This window comes from Humulus lupulus, chromosome X (genome assembly GCF_963169125.1).
Source record: "Humulus lupulus chromosome X, drHumLupu1.1, whole genome shotgun sequence".
Taxonomy (NCBI): domain Eukaryota; kingdom Viridiplantae; phylum Streptophyta; class Magnoliopsida; order Rosales; family Cannabaceae; genus Humulus; species Humulus lupulus.
The window spans coordinates 208,170,739-208,192,736 of NC_084802.1; positions in this window are offsets into that span (position 1 = coordinate 208,170,739).

Below are 21,998 nucleotides of genomic sequence, written 5' to 3' on the forward strand. Positions count from 1 at the left end.
GGCATCTTAGACTATCACATATAGGTTTTTCAACCATGAAAAGAGTAGTAAAATGTGGTATAATTGCATGCAATATTAAAAACTATGGTAAATGTGAAACATGTGTTAAGGCAAAAATGATTAAGAAACCATTTCCTAGTGTAGAAGGATCATCTAATTTACTAGAATTAATCCATAGTGATCTTTGTGAATTAAATAGTGTTTTAACTAGAGGTGGTAAAATGTATTTTCTTACTTTTATAGATGATTTTAGTAGATATTCCTATGTGTTCCTTTTAAAGCATAAAGATGAAACTTTTGATGCTTTTAAATTATATAAATTAGAAGTTTAAAATCAACTAAATATAAAGATTAAGGTGCTAAGAAATGATAGAGGAGGAGAATACTTCTCTAATGAATTCAATACATTTTGTGAAGAAAATGGTATAATTCATGAGTGCACTGCACCTTATACACCACAACACAATGGTGTTGCCGAAAGGAAAAATAGGACTTATCTAGAGATGATAAATTCTATGTTGGTGTTTTCTAAGTTGAACTTCAACTTATGGGGTGAAGCGCTTTTAACCGCTTGTCACATTCTTAATCGAATACCGATGAAGAAAAATGAGATATCTCCATATGAGTTATGGAAAGGAAGAAAACCCAACATAGGGTACTTCAAAGTGTGGGGGTGTCTTGCATATTGCAAGAAAAACGAACCTAATAGAACAAAGTTAGGTTCAAGAGCCATAAAGTGTGCTTTTGTTGGTTATGCGAACAATAGTAAAGCGTATAGGCTATTGGACTTAGAGTCTAATATTGTGATTGAATCTAGAGAAGTTGAATTTTTTTGAGAATATGTTATGTGACAACGATTCTCAAGCTTCAACATCTCTAAAGGAGAATTTGTTATATGAGAACAATTCTCAAGCTTCTACATCCAAAGTTGATTCTCAAGAGGAGAATTCTCAAAAGGATGTAAAGCAACCCTTTGAACGTAGAAGAAATCAAAGGCTTAACCATCATAAAAGACTAGTAGTGAATGAGATAGATTCTCAACGAATTTCATTTTATATGGTAGAAGGAAATAGAGAGGAAGTCATTAGGAAAATTCCTATTGTACTTCTTGTTAAGAATGATCCTAAGACTTATAGAGAAGCTATGCAATCGAGAGATAATGCATTTTGGAAAGAAGCCATCAATGATGAGATGGATTCCATTCTTTCCAATAACACTTGGGAATTGGTAGACCTCCCACCGGGGTCTAAGCCAATTGGGTGTAAGTGGGTATTTAGGAGAAAATACCACACTGACGACACTATCCAAACCTTTAAAGCTAGATTAGTAGCTAAAGGGTTTAGGCAAAAAGAGGGTATCGATTATTTCGATACCTATGCGCCTGTTGCAAGAACAACTTCTATAAGAATTTTGTTCGCTTTAACTTCTATACACAACTTGTATGTTCATCAAATAGATGTCAAAACAACATTCCTTAATGGTGACCTCAATGAGGAGGTTTATATGGAACAACCTGAAGGGTTTGTCCTACCAAAATATGAACATAAAGTTTGTTGACTTGTAAAATCCTTATATGGATTGAAACAAGCTCCTAAGCAATGACATGAGAAATTTGATCAAGCCATCATGTCTAATGGGTTTAGACATAACAATGGAGACAAGTGTTTGTATTCCAAAACTTGTAAGGGATATGTGATCATTGTTTGCTTATATGTTGATGACATGCTTATTCTAAGAAATAGCATGAAAGGGATAGAAGAAACGAAGATGTTTCTATCATCAACCTTTAAGATGAAAGATCTTGGAGAAGTTGATACCATACTCGGTATCAAAGTAAAGAAACATAGTGAGGGTTTTGTGTTAAGGCAAGCCCACTATGTTGAGAAAGTATTGAACAAATTTAACTATCTCAAGGTTAAAGATGCCAATACTCCATTCGATCATAGTGTAAAACTAGAGAAGAATGAAGGAAGAACGGTGGCTTAGTTGGAGTATGCTAGTGCTATAGGGAGTCTAATGTACGCTACCCAGTGTACTAGACCTGATATAGCATTTGCGGTAAGTAAACTTAGTAGGTTTACAAGTAATCCAAGTGTGGATCACTATAAGGCAATTGGAAGAGTCCTAGGTTATCTCAAGAAAACCAAAGGACTAAGCCTTCACTACTCCAAATTTCATTCGATATTAGAAGGATATACAGATGCAAGTTGGATATCCAATCTTGGGGACAACTTGTCCACAGTTGGTTGGGTATTTACACTTGGTGGAGGTGCAATTTCTTGAGGTTCCAAGAAACAAACCTGTATATCTCATTCCACTATGGAAGCAGAGTTCATAGCTCTAGCTGCTACAGGCAAAGAGGCCGAATGGTTAAGGGATCTGTTGATAGAGATTCCCCTAATCAAAGAGAATGTATCTACTATATCGATACATTGTGATAGCCAAGCAACATTGGCTAGAGCATACATCGGAGTGTATAATGGGAAGTCTAGACACATTAGTCTAAGACATGGATATGTAAGAGAATTGATTCAAAGAGGAGTCATATCAATATCCTATGTGAGAACAAGTGAAAATCTGGCAGATCCTTTCACTAAGCCACTAACGAGGAATTTAGTGGCTGCATCATCTCGAGGGATGGGACTTAAACTCCCTAAAGAGATTCACGATTGATGGTAACCTATCTTAACACTAGTTATTCAACTAGTGTTAGGTTCAATAGGTAATAACAAGTCAATCAAGTGAATATTAGTTGTACTCAAACAAGTCCCATCTGAGATGTTGAGTACTTGTGAGTTACCAAGTTGAGGGCTAAAACCGAAAGGTTTTTTAATGGAATTCAGTCTTGTGAAGTCAAGTATTTTTGGTAACAAAATACTGTAAGAATTCTACTTATATGGACCTAGGGGTGGTGCTGCCTCTCATGAGAATTGGGAGTATTCTCAAGAATGTCCATGAATGGAAAGTGCACATGGCCATTAACGGTGCAAATCTAGACATAGAGGTCTTAAGTGAACATTGCAAATGTGTTGTATTATCACCGATTTGTCATCGTGAAAAGATGGTTCAATGCCTAGTGCAACCAAATTTTCGACAAATTTTGTGATAATTACACTATAGTAAAGTTCAAGTTGAATAAACACTTTACTTTATGCATCAATACAATGACTCCTATAAGAGAGAGTTCTTATTTAATCAAGTGGGGGATATGTTATATTTTAAATATAATGATTGATTAAATAAGTGTTACAATAGATGACTATTTAATCGAGTGGGGGAATGTTATATTATTTTATAATATAATGTTTTAGATTAAATAAATGTGACATAGAGTGTCACATATTGTAACATATAACAGAGAGTTAGATTATTTGGATATATGTGAAATATCCAAACATGTAACATATTTGGTGTTACAAATTCATCACAAATTTGTAACTCCTAAATATCACCCATTATTGTGTAGATTTGTTGTTACACAATATTGAGATGAATTTCTTAAAGCCATATGAGAAATGACTGATAGAGATGTGATTTAAACTCCTATATTGTGTATGGAAGTTACAAAATCAAGTGGGAATAAATTGGAACGTTTTGGAAAAACTGAAAAATTTGTTGCTGAACTTGTTCCAGGCGTCGCGACCCTAGTGGCTGACAGCTTCATACAAATTCGGTTTTTTTCCAATTTTGAACGTTTCCAACAGCCAAGTAACTCCCAAATCTCTATTTTAATTCCATAAAACATCAAATTAATCATTGGTAACAGCCATGGGGGTTGGTGGAATTTGAAATTCAAAGGGTGTCTCAAAACTCTATAAATAGGAGTCTAATGCTCACTTGTAAGATACAACATTTCTATCCATTATAGCACTTGGCTAGAAACACCTTGAGGCGTGATTATTCCAGAAAGCATTTCCAATATCTGAGAGAGATCCCTTAGTGCTTGAGTTAGGGGGAAATAAGCTTTTGGAGAAAGGTTTCAAACCTTGTTCAAGTTGGTGATCCCCAACACTCTTCACTTTGGTTGTGTGAGTGAGAGTTCTTAGTTCATTGTTCTTATTCTTGTTCTTTTATTCTATTGCTTTTCATTTCTTCTATTATTCTATATTTACTCTTTTATATGTATCTTTTGTTTTAGAGTTGTAATCTCATCTATATCTTTCATTCTACTACTTCTAGTTTATTTGTATCTTTTTGTCTTAGAGTTGTATCTTCTATTTCTATCATCTTCTACCTCTTTCTCTATATTTACATGTAATTTTTGTCATAGAGTTGTAACACTTTTTAATCAATAATATTTATTTGTAATATTTAGTTTAGAGTTGTAATTATCTTACCTATTTCCATTGAGGCAAATACATATTTTCTTAACAGCTTCTGCCAACTGTCATTGTCCATGTCCTTCGGTGGATTTTTTTTGTTGTCTCGATATCATCATATCTGCCATGTTCATCGAAATATTTTTTCTTTTGACCTTTTCTATCTTTGTAGCGATCTTGAACCTGCTCAATGTTGGTCGATATCAATCGCCACTCGAAGAGATCTCTGTGTAGAATAAAATATACCTTCAAAAAAAGTAAAAACTTGTTAGAATTTGAAATTATAAAAAAACATTACATTTGATATCTTTATAAATTTAACTCAATTTTTCCCATTATAAAAAACTTGTATGCATCTGGAACACTCTGCCACGAGTCATAATATAACGGCACATGGTGACCAATAATGTAACGACCCAAAATTACTAATAGGGCTTAAGGGCCTTGATTAGTGTGTCGGGAGGGCATAATTGGTTTATGTGTGATTTAAATGATTTAATGCATGATTATGTGATAAGCATGCTTATATGGTTATATGGATACATGTGAGGCATGATTATGAGTATTAGTATGCATGTAGGACCTGTTTAGCTTATAGAGGCATATTTGTAATTTTGGCCCGTTAAGGGCATAAATGTGATTATTTGTGATAAATTGTTGAGACCACATTATTATGTGGATATATTTGTAGCATATGACCCGAGACGGTCCTAGTGAGCGGTTTGGCGAAATAGTCATGGCAAGTATTTATACCCGGCTCGGGGGAGCTAGAGGGTATTTTCAGGAATTTAAGAGATATGTTGGAGATTATTAGACATTGGATAAATAATTGGTGATTAATTAGATGATGGGATTTAAGTGGTAAATATTAGGATCACTTGAGGAATTAGTGAGAATTGGGAATAAATGACCATTATACCCCTAGATTAAGTTATATGCTAGTTATATTATGGGAGGGCAAAATGGTCTTTTCCTAAACTAAGGATATAATTAAACTTTATCTTGAATGAGGCAGAAGGTTATAGATTGAAGAAAAGAAAGAAGGGAAAATCATAATTTGCTCTCTCTCTCTCCTTCACGAATTCTGTCTCCCTCTCTCTTTGATGTTCATCCTTTTGACTGTTGAAGAGACTTGAAGTTTGGGAGAATTGGATAGAAAGTTAAGGAGAATTCAACTGGTGTTGGAGCTGAAAATTTAGAGGAAAGGTTAGCTAACTTAAGGTAAGAATTTGGTTCTAATTTATGGGTTTTGTTGCTGAGTAAGTTTAAGTTGAATTCTTAGTTTTGAGTGTGAGTTTAGTGAGGAATTTCAATGGGGTTTTGTTTGGTTACCATTTCTGAATTGAGGTAAAGTTCTGGGCTAGCTATTTAGAGTGATGGATAGAAGAAATAGGTGAATATGGGTATTAATTTGTGACTTGATTGGTGTTGAATTGATGAGAAGATGTTGGGTAAAATTCTGGGTAATTGGTGAGTTTTTAGCTGGAAGAAGGAGAAAAACCTAGGTTTTTCCTGGGTTCGCATGGCGCACCGCGACCCAACCTGGGGGCACTGCGGCGCGTGTGGCCCTTCTGGCCTAGCCTGCTCTCTGACTTGGGGGTGCACCGCGACTTGCTTGGCCAAGTCACGACCCACCTCCCCTTTGGCATGAGAGCTTGCTCTCTGACTTGGGGCAAGTCGTGACTTGCTGAGCCAAGTCGCGACCTGCCTGGGGGTTTTGAACTTGGAAGAGTTCTTAGGGTTTCTAGGGCTCGGGGTTGGAACCTAGGGGCTCGGGACAATTTCTATTGCCTGGTTTAGTGGAAATTGAGGTTCTAGAGGCTAGTTTTGCTATCTAAGTATTTTATTTCTGATTGGAAGTTGATAGATACCGGTAAATTTTGTGACTAGGTTTGTCACCAAGGCTCGAGGCTAGGGATCGTGCTCGAACTCAGTTCACCTTCTCTGCTCGGAAACAAAGGTAATAAAACTGCACCCGGTTATGTGGTTATGTTGGGACTAAGAGTTCCCTATAATTATATGCAATGTCATATGATGGTATGATGCCATGTGGACATGAGATAAACGACCTAAGAGTGACGGAATTAATATTGGTGCACAAGGACACGACTCGACCATTGGTAGCTGAGGTTAATTATATAATCACTGAGCTCGGCCTAAGCGAGCCGGAGACAGTGGGATAAACAGAGGGTGCGGCCTAAGGGCGTCGACCCTGGATATTGAGTGTTATGTTTACTGTTATGAATTTGATGATCATGACATGTTTATTACCGATATAATTGATTATTGATTTGTAGATTGATATCACTAATTATGTGAACAATGTGGTCTGCTGAGTATCTACTTGATGATTTATGTATTATTTGACTATTGATTATTGAGTATGCTTTGTTATATGGTTTTCTTGTTGGGCCTTGGCTCACGAGTGCTACGTGGTGTAGGTAAATGCAAGGGTAAGTTGGACCAACCCTGATTTGGAGAGCTCTGGGGGTGGAATGTATATAGCCGATTGCTCAGCCGCCACGATCGAGGGATGTTACAGGGACCAGAGACCCTAAAATGCCTATTTTGCCATTAGATTGGCTTATGGTTGTTTATAACCTTTGAGATTTTGTAAACCGTTCTTTAACCCTATTTATTTTTAGGATCCCGTGTAACAAACATTTATTTAAATGAAAATTTGTCGTTTCTGACCAAATTTTTTTGACCTTAGTTCAGTATTGGTTTAGTGACACATTTTCAACAAAATGACTTGATTAGCAAGTCTTGCACCTTTATTAATACACAGTGTAACAATCTTGGTTACTCAGGGTGTTACAAATAAGGTTATCAATAAGCCTTGTGAACAATGCTCGACGATCACCAACTGCTTTGTAGGTTCCCTCTTTCAGATCGAAGTCTAGTTTCAACGGGCCTTTATAGTCTTGCATGAGTTGCTTCAAATTTGTGGAACGAGATGAACCTCTCTTTCTTGGGGTAGGTGCTGCAAATTTTAAATCAACAATAAAATTAGATTAAATAAAATAATGGAAATTTGTCATTTATTGATAAAACATAGACTAATTATATTATATTATTTGTCTCACGGGAAGTAGGTACCCTCGAAGGATCTGTAGGAGGATCACTCGCTCCATCACCTCTATGAGAACAAGCAACACCAACAGACATATCTTTATAGTTTATATAATTATTACATTAAAATCAGTCATAAATAATAGTAACAAAATCTACATTAAAGTCAAATACTGATTGGAAACTATTGAAATGAAAGCATCCACATTAAACTGTCTATCATGCATTGGAAACTATCATCCACATTAAAGTCACAACAAAAATATTTAGAAGAAAATATTATTCCTCTTCAACGTTGATTCCTTCATCATCATCTGTACTTTCTACATCATCTTCACTAATTTCGTCATCTTCATTGATGAAATCATCATCCACATCTGAAATAGATTGAGACGTTTCACCAATTATGCTAGTGTGACCAGGACGATCGAAAGTCATAACCTCTAACTCTCCTAATTCCACACTGAGTACAAAATTTGATGAAATACTATCATGCACCACATCAACCTCGTTATCATCATCGATACTTGGATGATCCCAGATCTTTCGATGATTAACTTCTTCTACTACCCTCCAATTTTTGTTTCTTGAAGGATCTTCCAAGTAGAAAACTTGTTTTGCTTGAGTGGCGAGAATAAACTGCTCATTCTTGTACCATTTAGAATAAACCATGATACTAGTGATGTTATTCTCAGCCACATTTCGACCTTTTCTTACGTCGGTATTGAACCATTTACATCAAAACAGTACTACCGAGTAACCATGAGAATAACATAACTCTACAATCTCGTCAAGTTGGCCATAGAAAGTGAAACCATCGGTTCCTGGCACTGAAACTCCACTGTTTTGAGTGGTATGTCCTTGGTCACAATTATGCACCAAAAAACTTCACACTATTAACAATGCAAACAGTGTAGGAGTATGCATTCTAATTCAACTCGTTTGCTAAAGCAAATAATTTATCAGTACGCTCAGTTGACTCTACTTGTCGCGAACGACATATATATATATAGTTGAACACAAAAAAAATGAATACACAATGAGATGAGTATTAATCGGTTGGAATTTCATAAGATGTCTAGTTTTGATCATTTACCTTCATTTTAAACCTGCTAGGGAAATCTTTTTGAAGATTTATGTTTGAATTTTCTCGAAGGCATTCACTGTAGAGCACAAGAATGAAGGTAAGATAACCGTTGGATATGAATTTATTTTAATGAATTCATATGTGTTGAGCTAATTAATCCATATATGGTTGAATTTTAGGGTAATTGTTGAGTACAAACCACTGAGCTTCTTTTCAATGAAGATAGTCAAGGGATATGATTTTCTTTTTGCTACTTGGACGACATTGTGATTCAAAAATAGACTACTCTCTCTTAGGAATAACAATATCCTCATTTCTTTCTGGACGATTAAATTTAGTCTCTAAGCCGTGAAGATATTGTGATAAAAAAGTCAAAGCTTCATCAGCAACATAACCCTCCGCTATAGAACCTTCATGCTGCACCTTATTCCTGACATAATTCTTCAACTTCTTCATATATCTTTCAAACGTATACATCCATCTCATGTAAACTGGTCCTCTGATGATAGCTTATTGCGGTAAATGAAGAATTAGATGAATAATTATCTCAAAAAAGGTTGGAGGAAAAATTAACTCCAAATTGCACAAAATTTGTATCACTTGATCTTCTGCGTTCTCCAGGTCCTTTACAACCAATGTACGAGCACAAATTTGCTTAAAATAATTGCAAAGCTCAATGATTGTCTTCGAAATAGACTTATCCAAGTAGCCTCAAACTCCTACTTGTAATAGATGTTGCATAAGAATGTGACAATCGTGGTGTTTCAACCTAGTAATGTTGCCATCATTGTCAGTTACTTTCTTAGAGAAATTTGAACCGAAGCCATCAGGAAGTTTAACTCCTTTTATGAACTGACAAAAAAATCTTCTATCATCCGGTGTGAAAGAGTACATAGGATGCGGTTTGATCAACTTGGTACTGTCTTCCTTGAGTTGCAACTCTTTTCAGATACCTCAGTTCTTCAAGTCTACTCGTGCGTTGGTGGTGTCTTAAGATTTCTCATTCATAAGAAAAGTACCGAGTAAAATGTTGCAAACATTTTTTTCCACATGCATAACATCTAAATTGTGCTTCAGTTCAAGGTCGGACTGGTAATCGAGTTCAAAGAAAATACAATTTTTACTCCAATTTAGCTCTTTTGGATCTTGCTTTCTTTTCAAATCTTCGAAAGTGACATGTTTACCCGGCAAATGAATTGGAACATGCGCTAATTTTCGTAGTGTATATTGACTACTGAATTTTCTTGAAGAATGTCTCTTTTCATATTTCCCATCAAACAAGACGTTGTTCCTCCACTTATGCGTAGAACATAAGAATCTTCTATGACCAACATAAGTTGTCTTCCCAATTACTCGACATGAAGGAGTTTCTTCGTTGCATGTAGGACATGCCATATATCCTTGGCCACTCCAACTCGAAAAACTACTACAGGCCTGAAAATCATTGATAGTCCATAATAGTGCTGCACTCATTCTGAACACACTGTTCATTGTGATATCTCTAGTTTGAACTCCTTCATCCCACAAAATTTTTAATTTGTCTACCACGGGCCTCAAAATATGTCCACGTCCTTCCCAGATGATTTTGGACTGGGAATCAACAAGGACATCATGAATGATGACTCTTTCATGCATAACCAAGGAGGCACATTGTACGTGCATAATATTACCGGCCACATGCTGTAAGATAGACTTTTGTTGCCCAATGGATTAAAACCATTAGCATCCAAACCCAATCAAATGTTTCTAGGTTCTTTATCAAAACTTGGATATCTGGAATCAAATTGTTTCCAATCACCCTCATCAACAGGATGGTGCATCACACCATCTTCTTTCGATCGCCCTATATTATGCCAAGTCATATCATTTGGTGTATACCTTGAACCACAAAGACGCTTCAACGTAGGAGTCAAAGGGAAGTATCGCAACATTTTCTGGGCGACTTTTTCCCTCTTTGTGTCTTTGTCAACCCATCTGCTTTCACCACATACATGACAACTCTGCTGTTGGGAATGCTCATTCTAGAACAAACAACAGTCGTACTTGCAAGCATGAATAGATTGATAACCTAACCCTAACTTCCTCATTTTTTTCTTAGATTCATACTATGTAGCAAGAACCTTATTCTCCTTCAGGAATGCAAATTTCATAAACTTCAAAAGTTCATCAAATGAACTATTTGTCCATTTATTCATTACCTTCATGTGCAACATCTTCGCCAAGAAGTTTAACGAAGACAACCAAGTACAACCAGGGTATAACTCAGCTTCGACCTTTTCAAACAGGCCATCAAATTGATTATACACACTATTGACACAACCATATGAAATTTCTTCATTTACGTCATCTTCATTAGTGTCTTGTTCACCAATAACATCATTGATGATGTCAATCATCTCATCTGTCACTGGAGCTCCGCCGTCCACTACTGGAGGAATGTCAACTTCACCATGGTAAGTCCACTTCACATATTGCTGCAGAAACTCATATATGTGTATGTGAGCCTCCACCACATCGATTTTCGGACTCAGCATATTCACACACTGATTGAATGGGCACCTCACTTCTTCCGAAGAATTCATATGATTCTTGCCCATTCGTATAAATGTTTGATGACCATTCCAAAACTCATTAGAGTTACACCGTCTATTGGTTATCCAACTCTTATCAATCGTCATAACTAGTTTAAGTGAAAAATAAATTATCACAATGTGATAATAATGAACACTACATTTATTTGGTAAAAAAATTAATACCCAAAATACTAAAATTTTAAAGTAAATTATGATATCTTATTCAATCTTATGAATAAATTATTAAATTTTACGATTATATATTATCAAATTTTATGAATATATTATAAAATTCATTATATAAACACATATTTAATTATAAATTTATTAATTTACCATGAATGATTATTATTGATTTATTATATAGTATAATCAAATTATTATTTTAATTTCCACTTTTTATTTTTTTAAATAATTATAAAGTTTTGTACTTGTAAAATTATTATTTTAATTTTCATTTGATAATTTTAATTAAATTTTCTAAAACTACTAAAATTTTAGCAGCATAACGACTGTAATCTAACCTATCCAAAAATTTAAAATCAGCATAAAAACTAAAAAATGAGTCCTAGAACATACATAAAATTGAATACAATCTTTTAAATTCACAAATCAACAACAAAAACATATTACAAACATATTCTCAAATCAACATATTATTTATCTAACCTAACATATATACAATTGAAAACACAAAATTAATCTAACCTGACATATATACAATTCAAAACCAAAAATTAATCTAACCTAACATATATACAATTTAAAACAAAAAATTTATTTAACCTAACATATTTACAATTCAAAACAAAAAATTAATCTAACTTATCATTATTTCATAACTTAATATTTAATTTAATTATCAAATTAACAAACATACAAATTTAATTTAAAAACTATTTATCAATACAAATTAACAATCATTATTTACCAATACACTAATCAACCACAAAATAAAAAATAAATTAAAAATTAAAAACATTACCCAAAGGCTCGGGATGATATCCAAAGACTTGGGCTTGGGATGTTCCAATGCAATCTGAAGAAAAAAAACGACAACAAAAAATTTAACAATCATTTATCAATTAATATACTAATCAATCACAAAAAAAAAAACTAAATATAATACCCAAAGGCTAGGGATGATATCAACGAATTGGGCAAGGGATCGAGATGCTCCAATACAATTTGAAAACAAAACAAAAAACAATAAAAAGTTTAACAAATCCATTAGAATAAAATACAAAATACACACATGTAATGATAAAAAAAAAAAAAATGAAGAACACAATAGATTGTTAGGCTGTAGATGGACTAACCTTAGGAATGGAGGGCAAAAAAAGGCGTCGGAACACCTTGGGTGGCGGAGAACCACGGAGAAAGCCTTTGTGTTGAGGCAAAAATTTCCAGAAAAATGAAGAAGAAGGCTCGGGTTGGGGGATATATTGCCTGATTCTATTGTTGGTATTAAAAGTGTAAATCAGAGTTACGCAGTGAAATGAGTCTTTTAAAAAAATATATTAATACCAGCCAAGATCATACATATATAGATATATTAAATCACATACAAATAGATTAGAAATTACCTTTTGAAGCCTATCAAGAATCCACAAATCTTTTTGTATAAATAATCGATCTTCCTATCCAAATTCTGAAAGCTTACACCTTGATCTTCTAGACCAATACTCAAACACACAAGGACGTGTGTGGGCACATAAGATTCAAAATGTTGATTCACAACTCTCTAGATGTACTCAAAACATGAGATCTAGATATGTTTGAATGAGAGAAGATGCATTCAATAGTTTTTTAGGTTTAGGAAAAACTATTGCTTTCTTTTCAGAGAGTCTGACAGTCTAAATTTTTTAATTTTTTAAAACAACTTCTTTATGAAAGTATCGCTCTTTCAGTTTTATAAAGATAATTAACTTAATTAATTAATCTTATTTTATTAAAATAAAACTGATCAATTAAAACCTATTTAATTATTTAATTTTATATCATATGTAAAAAGAATAACTAAATAATTAATTAAACAAATGATTTTGAAATTCAAAATTCAAATCCCACGGATACAAATATCCTTGTGTGTGGCGCTGCATTCACTGAACAGTGAGTGTGTCGCACCATACTATTAGGGGTATCCCTAATTTTCTCATTTGTTTATTTAATTAATATTTAAGACAATATATTTATCCCAAAATAAACATTAGTTAATTCAAAATTAACTTTATCTTAAATATCAATTTTAAATAAATAAAAATCTTATTATAAATAAGATAATCTTTATTCTCTCTTTCATATTAATCCAAACATGATTAATATTTATTTTAACATATATTTTTTCAAAAAAAATAACTATATAGTTAAATAATTCATAATTAATCAATTGCCCATTCCTTACCTTGGAAAATTAATTCCTTTGCAATTAAGTCATTCTCTCTACAAATCTTTCTTTTGACATCCTTACCCTTAACAGTGTAGAACAGGGGTGATATGGGTCATTGACCTATAATACGAATCTCCAATAAACTGGATTATTAATTAAACTCTTTAATCTAATAATCGTATTTATTAATTCCATGATTACTCCACTTTAAATATGGAATTGCACTCTATGTAATTATAGAATAATATTTACAGAGTTTTCTCTTGTAGTCTATTGATGTAATCAATAAATGTAATTTTGTCCTCCATTTATTGGTTCGTTAATTAGAGTTGGTCAAGATTACCGTTTTACCCTTCTAATTACCTCTTGATCCTTAAGTATCATTAATTCTCTAGCGAATAATTAATCTATTATCAAATTATAGATTTGAGCTCAATAACTATTCAGGTCATAAATTAATCCTTAAGGGAACCAATATTCGATCCGTTAGGAAAGTATGGATTTCACTATTGTAAATCACGTTCCCAGCCATTCATGATATTGAATCTCCAAAACAAAAGACATTAGTCTAATCTATAAATAAACACAAACAAGAGTTATACTCAGGATTTAGACTGATCTACAAATGATCACCTATTATGATAAAAATTAAATCTTTATGTCAAACGACAAGTTTATAAGAGAATTAATTCTCACCAGTCCTGTCATATATAATTTCTATTATATACAACATATTTACTAAGATGTCTATCCACATCAGTAATCCAAATCTAGATCACTTGCATCTCATATGCTTAGTAAATCGCACTAGTAACCATTCATTAAAGATTCTGATGTACCCTAAAAATTAGCACAGATTCAACCACTCAGCTAGGGGTACATTTGGCAGATAAACATGTGGAAAAAGTAGGTGAGTAGAACATCTAGCTTGTAACGCCCTAAACTCTAAGGACCGTTACGGTGTGCATTTTAAACAGTGCTAAACTCACTAATCGAGTCATTTGGCCATAATCGTGTAACTAAGTATGATTAGTGATTTAGGGTTAAAATTTTTGGTTAAGATATAACGTTTCACTAGAACGTTTACTGTATACATTGGGATCCCAAAAATATACTTTTAAGGTTAATTTCAGCAAAAATATTTACAACCAGTTGACCTAAGTGGAAAAATTAGGGTTTAAACCTAGTTCCTCTTTCAACCCTCGGTCGTGGCGGTCGAGCAGCCGCATATGTATACATCATCACCTAAGCTCTCCAACGCAAGGATGGTCCAGCTTTCTTTTGCCTTTACCTGCACCATATAGCACCCGTGAGCCGAAGCCTAGCAAGAAAACTCTATATGCTCACGAACAGTAATAACATGTTACAAAATCATAATGTGCATGCCTAGCAATGATAGCCTTATTCATGCATGCAAATAGGTTCAGATAATGATGGGGTATCCGGATAAAGAATCCTGCCCTCCTGAATGGATGACCATCAAGTCAATCCTAATTAGATGAGTGATTTACCACTTTGAGGTTCCGTTAACCATAATGAGTGACTGACGAGCAAGTCACTACGGGGCTCAGCACCCACAACCATGTGATGACGCAGTCACCTGGGCCTTCTGGCCCTGGCTCTAATCAAATGAGTGACTGATGAGTAAGTCACTAACTTAAACCAGATGAGTAACTGATGAGTAAGTCACTACAGGCTCAGCACCCATAGCCATGTGACGAAGCAGTCACCTGGGCCTTCTGGCCCTGACTCTAAGTGACTAGCCATAGGCTAGACAAGCACTTTTAGTTTTCATTGAACTTGAGGTTGGTACGACATTAATGCTCAAGTTGAGTCATTCAATGCAGGCGTCGATTAGATCTAATCTTTATCAGCTTGTGTTAAACACACTAAGACTGTTCTTGACTTATTAATCAATACTATGTGACTAGTGCTCAGTACTACCGCCGAACTTGACTAGTGAGTCACAACTTCACAGTTAATACTGACACCATTGCCAATTCTGACTAGTGAGTCACTGCCACACACAAGTAAGCAATGCAACCAGGCACTATCATATGTCAAATATCCAAATGTAGGGCATTCAGCATGCTTACTTAACAAATGCTAGCATAATTAGGATCATGCACAAACACAGAGACTCAAGCTCTGATCAATCTCATATTCAACATTCATGGCATGCCCTAATCACATATTTCTCGTGCATCACATGCATTACACACTGGGTGCAGTTTTCTTACCTCTGGTTCGAGCGAGAAATAACAATTGAACGACCCTTGAGAACGATCGATCCTTTGATCCCTTAGCGGTCACTTAGTCATAACCAAATATGGGATTCCATCAATAAAATCAATCAATAAAAGATTCTCGGACCAAGACCTAGCCTTTGGGACAACAAATCCCACTAAACTGGGTAGTAGGAATGATCCCGAGGCCTAAGGTTTGGATTCCCACGATGAAAAAACCCTTCTGGCCATAAATGCCACTAAGGGCCGCGGCCAGCCTTCCCCCATGCCGCGGCCCGCCTCCCCAAATAGAGGCACCTGCACTCCAGCCACCTACACGCACCGCGACCTTACCTTCCCCATTCCGTGGCCCAACGGCCTTCCAGCACCCCCTTGCTTCTTCATCAAGCTTGGGTCACGGTGCTCTAGAAAAGAGTCGCGACCCCACCCAAAACCCAGCCAAAAGCCCTGTTTTTCCCTCTTCGAACTCAATTCAAAACCTCACTAAAACACTTCCAACACCATAAAGCAAAGGTCCCAACTATTACCACAACTTGTCCTTCATATAACCAAAAAAATCTAAGCCTTAAACCATTCAAAACCTCATCAAATTCCCATTCCTATGATCAAAACTCCAACCTCAAAACTAACACCAAAAATAGAGTAAGGAACCAAAAAATTGAACTAAAATCTTACCTTAAACTCGAATTGAATCCTCTTCAATGGCTGAACACAAGTCTAAACCCTTAAGCCTCAATTCCCAAGCTTGAACCCTCAACTTGAGCTTCAAAATTAAAATAGAAGGAGAAGGAGATAATCAGGGAGAGAGAGGAAATGAGACACTATTTTTCTTAAGTTTCTACAACCTCTTAAGGTTATATATATCCTTTAGGTCAAAAGTCCAAATTGCCCCTAGGCTTATCTTCTTTCCTTAACAGCCCCCAAGGGTAAAACCGTCATTTCCCACCTATCTCGTTAATCATAATTAACACCCTCCAATTCTCATTATTCCTAATATTCTCAAATGCTAATAAATCACATCCCATTACCCTTTAATTCCTGGTAATGAACTAATCCCAAATTACCCCGAGACTCACCCCGAGCCCCGAAACTAACCCCATTATGACCAGACCGATAACTTGCATTCAAAGATCGTCTCATGTCGAATGGCTCAAAAAAATCCGCATATAATGTGGTATTATTCATAATTCACCCACATGCATGAAAATACACAATTACGCCCTAAATTACCAAAACGCCCTTATAATTAAGAATGGACATATATTCATGCATTTGTCATCATATTATAATATAATTCACATAAACATGGATATAATCATTTAATAACATAATAAATAAATTATGGCCCTCCCGGCCTCCTAATCAAGGTCCTAAACCTTATTAGGGATTTTGGGGCATTACATAGCTAATGATGATGTGAGCAGCTCGAGTTAGGACTTGGCAATACTGCATGCATATAATTATCAGGTCGCCTTATAGGATGATGATCTAGTTTGAGACATGTAGTGGCCAGATCCCCTTTAGGGTGCTCTAAACTTAATCCAAACTAAGGTGCTGATACTCTTCGATCACCAGCTCGATGAACAAGTTCATCTCATGGAAACTTGGTCATGACGCATAGTGAAAGATCCCAAAAGACTTGGAGACTCTTTATATGCTCATTAATGCCCAGGTTGTATTGCACATTTATTGACTGAGATAACAAGAGTAATTTTGATAGGCAATCGTATCCCTATGTAAATGGGAATTATCTTGATTAAATGCTTATTATTTTTATGCTTTTGTAATACAGAAACTCTGTAGAAATTGTGAGAGAGAAATAATATTGTCTTGTGGACTAGGTGGATTTTAACCACTGAACCACGTAAAATTGTGATAGAAAATTTTCATATAGTTCATTACAATGTATAAATAAGCACTAATATCTTTCTTGTTGGATTTATAAATATATTGTTGCCAAAAAACCGCGTCAACAGTTTGGTGCTTTCGTTGAGAGTTCATTAGTGCTTAATCATGTACAAGTTTCATTCAACATTCATCATGGTGGTTACTCGATCAATGCATGACAATGAAATGGAACATCCTGGTGGGCAAGAGGCGCATCATACAACCGTTCCCACTGAAAAAGACCCAGACGTTCAGCAACATCCTGGGAAGCTACAAGTGGGCCAAGATGACACTGGGAGATCAGCTTCACGCCCACCAAATCCTAATCCAGGATATCTAACAGCCATCGAGATATAGAATGCCAAATTAAGGAGCCATCTCGCTAAGTCTATCATACATATCGATGAGGTCCTGGCTTGGTTACCCTCTCTTGCAACCGATGCTAATATCGGAAAAAGGCAAAGTGGGTCCCATAGGTCCCACAGGAATAACTTACCCAATCCCTGTCGTTCTGTCAGGACTGCCACTCCGAGCTCAATACCTTCATAGCAAAATCAGTGGAGTGCTCAGCCCTCTAATCATCACAGGAACCATCATCTACATGTCAGTCGAGTGGTCAAAATTGCAACTCCCACCTCTGTGCCTTCCGCACAGATTCCAAGGAATGTCCATAATAACCCAATAGGGCAAGCTGGAACAAATTCACGGAGACAAAATGCTCTAGCGAATCTGTAACGCCTACTACCCAAGGATCGTTACACTGTGTATTTTAAATAGTGCTAAACTCGGTGAACGAGTCATTTGGCCATAATCGTGTAACTAAATGTGATTAACGATTTAAGGTTAAAATTTTTGGTCAATGATACAAACATTTTACTAAAATGTTTACTGTATACATTGGATCCCAAAATACATTTAAAAGGTTAATTACAATAAAATAGTTACAACCTGCCGACCTAAGCAACAAAATAAGGTTTGACCCTAGTTCCTCTTTAAACCCTCGACCGTGGTGGTCGAGCAGCCGCATATGTGCACATCATCATCTAAGCTCTCCAACTCAAGGATGGTCCAACTTTCTTTTACCTTTACATGCACCACATAGCACCTGTGAGCCGAGGCTTGGCAAGAAAACTTAAACATGCTCATAAGTAGTTAATAACATATCACCAAATCATAATAAGCATGCCTAGCAGTAATAACCCTATTCATGCATGCAAGCTAGTACAAATAGATTGTGGGATCATTGTGGGGCTTGTAGCCCTAATCAGATGACCATGGGGTCAACCTGGGGTCCTTTGCCCTGAATAAATGACTGAGGAGTCATCCTGGGGTCCTGCGCCCTGAATAGATGACCATGGAGTCAATCTGGGGTCCTGTGCCCTGAATAAATGACTATGAAGTCATTCTAGGGTCCTGTGCCCTGAATAGATGATTGTGAAATCATTCTGGGGTCCTGTGCCCTGAATAGATGATTGTGAAGTCATTCTGGGGTTCTGTGCCCTAAGCCATGTGACCATCAAGTCACCTGGGCCTTTTAGCCCTGATTCTGAGTAACTAGCCATAGACTGTCCAAGCGCTTTAGTTTTCTTCGACCATAGGGTCAGATGAGCGTATAATGCTCCCTTGATTAGATCTAATCATATCAACCAACGCTCGATGTGTTATTGTCGATCTTGACTAATAAGTTAGAGCATTACGACCAGTGCTCAGCATTATTGTCATCCATGACTAATAAGTCAGTGCTTCCTCAATGAGGTAATGCAAATAGGCATATATCATATGTCAAATATCTAGATATAAGGCACTCAGCATGCTTAATCAACAATCACAAGCATAATCATAATCATGCACATTTATAGAGATTGAAGCTCTGATCAATTCCATATTCAACATTCATTCCATGTCATAATCACATGTATCACATGCATCACATACTGGGTGTAGTTTTCTTACCTTTGGTCCAAGCACAGGTTACTAATAAACGACCCTCAAGCACGATCCTGATTCTGAACCCCTAACGATCACCTAGTCACAACCATAATATAGAATCCCATAAAAAAATGAGTAAATAAAGACTTCTGGACCGATTCCTAGCCTCTGGGACGTCGAATCCTACGAAATCGAGTAGTAGGATTGATCCTGAGCCCTTAGGTTTAAGTTCCCATGACTAAGAACCCAATTTGGCCAAAACTGTGCAGGCGGGCTGGGACTTGGCCGTGGGTGTCGCGGCGCACCTCCTAGACAGACAGCCCTCTGCCTGGGCTTCAGGGTGTGGGCCGTGACTTGCCCCCTAGAGTCAAGGAAAGCCACCCAGGCAGAACCCTTCCTGGTTCTGGGTTCACACAAATCGCAACTTCCAAGAACAAGGTCGCGACCCAACCTCGAACCTAGCCATTTCTTCATTTTTCCCATTTAAAATCCTCCAAAAACCTATCCAAACATATTCAAATCCCAAAAACAAAGTTCCCAAACATCCCAATGGCCCAAAACCATCAAAACCTAAGCTTTAAACAACTTAAAAACTCATCAAAGCATAAAATCCAATCAAAGCTTAAAAAACTCAGAAACTTAAAACTTGGATTACCTCTGATTGAGTCATTTCCCAATTAAATCCTCCGGGTGATAAGCTTCTAATCTTCCCTAGAATCGTTATGACTCTAACCTTGCTTGAATCCGAGTCCTAAAACTCAAGTTTTCTTTGAAAATGCTAACGGCGTCAAAAAGTAAACAGGAGAGAGAGTTTCGCAAATGGAAGTTACTGAACGGGGAGACAGAGTGGAGGCAGGTCTGAAAGCAACATAGGAATCATCTTAGTTCCGCGCAGAGTCCTCTTTCCGATCCACATCCTAACTTGCGTGACCATCTGAATTTACAAAGGAGGTATCCCGCTCGCAATGATATTATGAGTTCAACTCAGCATGGGGGAGGTTCGTCTATCGTACGCGACAATGGGGATGTCCCACCTAACCAAGCTCGAACTTGGAGGGAAAACAACTCAAACACGTACAATAGGATAGGAGCTGGTGAAAAGCCCCCAGCTAACCTAGAGACCAAAGATCCAACCCTCGAGTGACTGGCCTTGATGGAGGAGCAAATGAATAAGCACTTATCAGGAAAAGGAATTGATGATTGTGATTCTAATGAGGAGCTCGAACCTTTTTCCCCGAACATTGCGGCAGCTCCGTATCCTATTAGCTTCAAGATGCCAACCATGCTAGCGTTTGATGGAAACAGAGATCCATCCGACCACCTTGGGATGTTCAATACGCTGTTGATGGCCCACAATGTCGGGTTTGACCTAAGATGTATTTTGTTCCTCATGACTCTGACCGAACCTGCTAGACAGTGGTTCAAAAAATACAAAAGCATTTAATAAGCTCGTAGAAGAAGTTGTCTTCCGAGTTCAAGAGAGCGTTCTGAGCTTCAAAGGAAACTCGCGTAGAGGCCGACTCATTGGCCAACATAAAACAGCAACCTAGTGAGTCCTTGAAAGCATAAGCAGGTTCTCCAACATTGCAACACGAGCTAGAGACACTGATGATAGCTCCAAGTTCATGGCAATGAGAATGGGAATCCTGGTAGGAGGTTATTTAAGGCAGGAGCTCCAGCGAAAATGAGTTAAAAGTGTAGATGTATTATTGGCCCGAGCTCAAGAATGGATAAACTTGGAGGAGGCGTGATTAGCTATCGCAAGAACCAGCCAAGCCCCTATTCAGCCCACTGGAGCGGTGACAGATGTTGCAGCTACAGCTCAACCTGTTACCCAAAATAACCAAGTGGGAAATAATAAGAGGAAAGGGAACGGTGAGGGCGACCAGAGCGGCACAAAGAAGAACAAGCTCGGGGAAAAATTCAAGCCCTTTTATGCCACCTACACTGACCTGACAGATACACGGGAACATATTTTCCTGGCGAACTCTAATCGTCTTCCGTGGAAGAAACTAAAACCATTAAGGCATCGGAGGGCGAAGAGAGATCCCTCAATGTTTTGTCGATACAACAATGACATCGGCCATAATACTGATGATTGTCGACAATTGAAGGATGAGATAAAAACTCCCATCCGGGCTGGACCATTAGCCCAGTACGCCCGAAACTGAGTTTCTCCCAATCAATCTGCCGGGTAGAATTCTTGTCCAACTCCGCAAACTTCGATAGATCAGCCTAGGGCTTAGATGGATCAGGAGAACCGAGTTGACTCTCCTACAATAGTAGGGGGAGCTATAACTACTATTGTCGGAGAACCTCATTTGGCGGGCATGAACAATGGAGCCTAAAAGAGGTATATATAGGAGCTGAATACTCACGACGGTATGGAATTTATCCCGAAGAAACGATTATCAAAACAACAGCGATTGGAAAAACAACCAATCATATTCATTGAAGAGGACGCTAGCCACGTTCAGTTCCCACATAATGACCCGC